Genomic DNA, 7,207 nt, shown 5'->3' on the forward strand with positions numbered 1-7,207 from the left:
ACAAACGCGTTCGTATCACGTTGTAACGCGATCATAATCATTATACATGTTGTTATGATTATTAATGGAAATGCATTCAGGACACGTTCGATCACCGAGCCAACGCTTTGCATACTGGGAGAATAACGATGCATAGCACTGAGTCACATGGATGGATATTTTGTTCGTTGTTGAGACGGAAGTGTGTCTTGGATCGTCGTCTTGCTGCATGATGAAGTTCCTCCCGATCTGGAGTAAATCGGCAGACAAAATGTTCCTGTAAAGTTCTGAATTCGTTCTGCTGCTACCATCATGACTTCCATCATCAGTAAACATTATTGAGGATGTTCCAGAAGCAGCTATGCAAAGCCCAAGCCATGACACTACCTCCACCATGTTCCACAGATGAGCTCGTATGTTCTGGATCATGATCAGATCCTTTCTTTCTCCACACTTCGAACCTTTCCATCACTTTAGTAGAGGTTCATCTCGGTTCCAGAACTTTTGTGGCTCGTCTCTGTAGTTCTTTTCGAATTCCAGTCTGGGTTTTTCCGATTCTTACTGCTGACGAGTGGTTTGTAGTATCTTGCAGTCTTGTAGTAGGACCTCTACATTCCTGCTCTCCAAGTCTTCTTTGAACGGTGTATTGTGAAACCTTCACCTCTGCCCTGTGGAGGTTGTTGATGTCACCGACTGTGGTTTTTGGGTTTTTCTTCACACCTCTCACAATGTTTGTCATCAGCTGCTGTTGTTTTCCTTGGCCGACCTGTTCAGTGTCTGTTGCTCAGTACACCGGTGGTTTCTTTCTTTTTCAGGACATTCCAAATTGTTGTATCGGCTATACCCGATGCTTGTGCAGCGATTGATCCTTCCCTCTTTTCTCAGCTTCAAAACGGCTCGCTTTTCTCCCATAGACAGCTCTCTGATCTTCATGTCGGTTTATCCTTTTTTAACAACAAATGCAGCCTTCACAGGTGAATCTGAAGGCTAAAACAAAAAGTAGCCGTTCAGAGCTGTTTATTGTTTAAACAATCAATCTAACAGGACACACCTGGGCAACAAGAAACACCTGCGAGTCACACATACGCCTACACATTGGCTGGGCTGATGCTAAATGTGTTATTTTCTATGTTGTTTAACACGTCTACATATAAATAAGAGTAAATGAAAGCTGAAATTCTTAACTCTCTTCTCATATCCATCGTCTGATCTCAAACCCAAAGGTCTTCAGTCTACAGCAAGAAAAAAATGAACCGGCCTTGCTGTTCCAATAGTTTCAGAGGGGACTGTATTGCCGGACTTGAAATAAAGCTCTTACGTTAATTCTGTGCAACCTTAATATTTGGTTAACCATAGTGTTTCTGGAAACTGAGGGGAAATCCTGTTTATTCGCATTTGTTTTAATATACTCTCTTGGGGGTGCCATTAATTTTGCCAGTCTAATTCTTGTTTAGGGGTTTAGATAGATTCTAAACCCCTATCCTTTTGATAGAAGGATAGATTCTTATGAGAATTTATTTATTTTTTGTTTTGAGGAAAGGTAAGAGGTTTATTCTGTTGCTTCAGTTAAAATTATTATTTATTTTTTTTTGCAAGAATGAATTAATACAGTCAGTTTTGAAAAATTCTCTTGAAGGGTGCCAATACTTCTGGAGACGACTGTATACAAAAACACAAACACCTTCCTTCAGGAAAACCCCAAAGCATGAAATTCATGATTCCATGTAGCAAAATACAGGGCCCTTCACTCCACTAATATTGGCACCCTCTGTAAATATGAGCAAAGGAGGCTGTGAAAAATCCTCTTTATTGTTTAACCTTTTGTTCAAAATATTCACAGAAATATTTGCAAAAAAAAATTGCAAATAAAAGACAGGTTTATCCAAACAAATATATAGTTTGCAACGATTATCGGCACCCTTTTAGTCGATACTTTGTGCTAGCTCACTTTGCCAAGATAACAGCTCTGAGTCTTCTCCTATAACGCCTGATGAGGTTGGAGAATACATGGCGAGGGATCTGAGACCGTTCCTCCATACAGAATCTCTCCAGATCCTTCACATTTCCAGGTCTATTTAGCTTATATCCCAAAATATAAACAATCCAGTAGCCTTAGTAGTCTGTTTCCAAAAAAATAAACAATCCAGTAGTTTATATCCCCAAATATAAACAGCCCAGCAGGGTAAGTAGCCGATTTCCCCAAATATAAACAATCCTGTAGCCTAAATCGTCTCTATCCCCAAATATAAACAGCCCATTAGGTTAAGTAGCCTATTTCGCAAATATGAACAGTCCAGTAGCCTAAATAGTCTATATCCAAAATATCAACAAACCAGTAGCCTAAATAGTCTGAAACCCCAAATATAAACAGCCCAGCAGGGTAAGTAGCCTATTTCCCAAAATATAAACAATCCAGTAGCCCCAGTAGTCTATTTCCAAAAAAAATCCAGTACCTAAGTAGTCTATATCCACAAATGTAAACAATCCAGTAGGTTAAATAGTCTATATCCACAAATATAAACAATCCAGTAGCGTAAATAGTCTATATCCCAAAACATAAACAATCCAGTAGTTTAAATTTCCCAAAATATAAACAGCCCAGTAGGTTAATTTAGCCTATATCCCAAAATATAAACAATCCAATAGCCTTAGTAGTCTGTTTCCAAAAAAATAAACAATCCAGTAGCTTATATCCCCAAATATAAACAGCCCAGCAGGGTAAGTAGCCGATTTCCCCAAATATAAACAACCCAGTAGCCTAAATAGTCTCTATCCCCAAATATAAACAGCCCATTAGGTTAAGTAGTCTATTTCTCAAAATATAAACAGCCCAGTAGGATAAGTAGTCTATAAACACAAATCTAAACAATCCAGTAGGATAAGTAGTCTATAAACACAAATCTAAACAATCCAGTAGGATAAGTAGTCTATAAACACAAATCTAAACAATCCAGTAGGATAAGTAGTCTATAAACACAAATCTAAACAATCCAGTAGGATAAGTAGTCTATAAACACAAATCTAAACAATCCAGTAGGATAAGTAGTCTATAAACACAAATATAAACAGCCCAGTAGGATAAGTAGTCTATAAACACAAATCTAAACAATCCGGTAGGATAAGTAGTCTATAAACACAAATCTAAACAATCCGGTAGGATAAGTAGTCTATAAACACAAATCTAAACAATCCGGTAGGATAAGTAGTCTATAAACACAAATCTAAACAATCCGGTAGGATAAGTAGTCTATAAACACAAATCTAAACAATCCGGTAGGATAAGTAGTCTATAAACACAAATCTAAACAATCCGGTAGGATAAGTAGTCTATAAACACAAATCTAAACAATCCGGTAGGATAAGTAGTCTATAAACACAAATCTAAACAATCCGGTAGGATAAGTAGTCTATAAACACAAATCTAAACAATCCGGTAGGATAAGTAGTCTATAAACACAAATCTAAACAATCCGGTAGGATAAGTAGTCTATAAACACAAATCTAAACAATCCGGTAGGATAAGTAGTCTATAAACACAAATCTAAACAATCCGGTAGGATAAGTAGTCTACAAACACAAATCTAAACAATCCGGTAGGATAAGTAGTCTACAAACACAAATCTAAACAATCCGGTAGGATAAGTAGTCTACAAACACAAATCTAAACAATCCGGTAGGATAAGTAGTCTATAAACACAAATCTAAACAATCCGGTAGGATAAGTAGTCTATAAACACAAATCTAAACAATCCGGTAGGATAAGTAGTCTACAAACACAAATCTAAACAATCCGGTAGGATAAGTAGTCTATAAACACAAATCTAAACAATCCGGTAGGATAAGTAGTCTATAAACACAAATCTAAACAATCCGGTAGGATAAGTAGTCTATAAACACAAATCTAAACAATCCGGTAGGATAAGTAGTCTATAAACACAAATCTAAACAGCCCGGTAGGATAAGTAGTCTATAAACACAAATCTAAACAGCCCGGTAGGATAAGTAGTCTATAAACACAAATATAAACAGCCCGGTAGGATAAGTAGTCTATAAACACAAATATAAACAATCCGGTAGGATAAGTAGTCTATAAACACAAATCTAAACAATCCAGTAGGATCATTTAAACCACTACAACCCTGACCACGCAGTTACAATCAGTGAGTGAATAAACTGTGACCACACGTGACCACTCGCTCCCTCATGAAAGTAAAAACCTCCTGCTCATGTGATATTTTAGTAGCGTCCCACAGAAACACCTCTAGTTTCAACCAGATGCCTTGTGAAAAATGAATATTGTGCCTGTTTTTTTTGTATCTGTCTGTGCAGGGAGGGAAGCCTCGCTTGCACTGCAGGTAACCTGAGCAGGCTGAGTTGGAGCTTGGTGTTATGAATGGCGGTTAGCGTTCTTCCCCTTGAGGCTCGTCAGTAATTGACGTAATCTCAGTCTCTGGCACTTTAAAAAAGAAAAAATCCGGCTGGCACGACTTGTCCTCGCATCTTTTCGGGCCTCTGTCAAGGCCTGCCTTGCCTCACCGACGTTATTCTGGCACGTCGTGGGTTTCGCCGCGACCGCAACGTCAATTAAGCTCACCCTGAAATGAGTCATCGGCGGCCCAAGCGTGACTCCGTGACCGAGCGTGCTGTGTTCGTCTTCTTCTAAGGAGCTTGTTTTGATTTTACACCAAACCTGAACGCTATGAGTCAACTTCTTTCGGCTGCTGCAGGATTTGACACGCAGTGACTGACTTCTGCAAGTGTACCGTGCTCTCGGGTTTGCAATGCACTGATCGCCTTGAGATATGTGTGTCATTCACACTTCTGTAAAGCACAAGAATTACCGGGACTGTTTGCGATTCACACACTGTTCATCCAGCTGTCTACGAGAACGTGTCGACGGTAAAAGATCTTCTTGACGAGTTCAAGGGGCACGAATGACGTTAAAGACGTTGATCAGCCCCGGGCAGCATTTCAGAAAACACAACGCGTCACTTTGAACTAAGTGAACTACGTTTACATGGCGGATACAAGGAATTTATCCAGAATGATTTGTTCTGAGGATCTCTATAAAGTTTTTCTTAGGTGGGGGGAAAAATATGTAACCCACGAGCCAACATCTGGAAAGCATGAGAGAAATCTCGATCTGTTTCTCATTCAGAAAATCATATGGTGTAAAAAAAAAAAAAAACTAGATCTGAGCAGATCGCCATAATATGGTTTCTCACAATATTACGGGATTATCTTAATTTAGGACTATGTGTACCTTTCTCCTTTTAACGCAAAGCCCAAAACCTGGCCGTTTTCTAAATGGCTGTATGAATAAATGTATTGGTGTGTGTATAAACTTAGATGATGGAGATACGGTAAAGGAAGTATGGTATGGAAAAAAGAGAAGTAGGCATAACGACAAGGTCACGTTTCGCCTCGCGTACAAGTCCCTACGTGTCCGATATAGGATTCGGTGCTGCTCCGTGCGGAATGCTACGTGCATGTCGATGTATTCAGCCGGGAGACACTTTTATAGACGCGAACTCTGGACTGAAACGGGATACAGTTCGGATGCAGAGCAGAGAATCCCATGAGCCGATCGTGTCTTTCTGAGAGTCCTGGGTTTTGAATTGAACTCACGGCTATCTGATAACTAAGCAGAATCCAATCACAGAGAAATGCTAGTCAGAAATGTCGGAAATCACGACCGATTTTTTTTTTTTTTACTCCGAACGTGAAAAAACGTCAATATATCAGAGTAGCCTAGTGTTGTTTTTGCTTCTTTTTACACCACAGTTCCATCATCGCATGTTGTTGCCGTACGGCAACAATTACGTTTGACCATTTAACGGAATACTCAAAATGTATAAACGGGTTTAAATGACAAAAAGTAAATGTTCCCTTATCTCAGATACTGTTCCTTTAAGTAGTTTTGCCTAAATATTGAAAAAATTCGTCCGATTTTGAGAGCGCTCCAGTGATGGCCTTCACCGTGCCACGTGATTGTAGAAAAGGCTGTGCAAATAGCACTTCCTGGTCATGTGACATGTCTTTTTTTTTTTCCGTGTGTGTGTGTTATGTGAAAGTTATGTGAAAGCCCACCTTTTTCCAGTTACACAGGAAAATAGTAGCTTTGTATGTTTGCCTATCAAAAAAAAATTGAGATAAATGAATTGTTGCCAAACGTACACACAGTACGATCTCCGTTCATCTGATTAAAGCCGTAGAGACATTCTTTTACGTTCTATGTTGTTGCTAGGCAACAAGGAATATGAACACCAAGCATACGCTAGCTAGTGACGATAGTTGACCATATTCCTAGATAGCGTATAGGCTTTACCTCCTTCAAGGAGAACGGTCAGGAATATCAACATGTCTGTCAGATCTGTTGGTAAATGATTATCCTCGCAAGACAGATGTCAGTCTGTAACCAAGGACGACCAACTTTGCCTGAAAGCGGACTAATCGACTGACTGCGAATGACCGACGGACCACTGAAGAGAGTATTTTGCTCACCGATGACTTTTTCAAACCAAACGCTCTGATCACTTTTCAACTGTTACAGGAAGTCCTGAGGGTAAAGGAAAAGTTAATCGTAACCCCCCCGCGCCCCCCCCCCCCCGTGTTTTTCTTATAGGAACCTGTGTGCCAAGTTGACGTGATTCTGAAGCTCGGCGACAGAAACGTGCACAAAACCAAAGGAGAATCAGACACTCCATGGATGATGGGTGGAGCCTCGGAGCCATGCATTAATACTGAAAATGTCACTTTCTGAACGCCGCATTAGTCAAACTGGGAAAACACACACCCACACACACCCACACACACAAAGGAAAGACGTTGTCATGTGCGCACCAACGCGTGTATGTTTTGAGGTAAACGATACGATCCAGGTGAAATCCCTCGGCTATTCTCGTCTCTGTCTCGGCCCGCTCTCGTTATTACTCTCACCGTCTCGCACACTTTCTCTGCTCTTGAAATGTCTGACACAGTGCCTGCTGTTTGTCTTATCACTATTTACACTTCCTGACATAAAACTTGCATTTGTCCGGCATGGTGGGCGGGAAAGCGAGACGAAATTTCTCACTCTCTCCTCTCACACACACACACACACACACACACACACACAGTGCATAAATCTGTTTGTTCCTTCATTCACCCAGTTTCACTGTTTGACTTGAGAGAAAAGGGCAACGAGTGCAGAGAAGCCTCTGTCCACCTCTGTGTGTGTGTGTGTGTG

Source organism: Ictalurus furcatus, chromosome 2, assembly GCF_023375685.1.
Source record: "Ictalurus furcatus strain D&B chromosome 2, Billie_1.0, whole genome shotgun sequence".
NCBI classification, from domain to species: domain Eukaryota; kingdom Metazoa; phylum Chordata; class Actinopteri; order Siluriformes; family Ictaluridae; genus Ictalurus; species Ictalurus furcatus.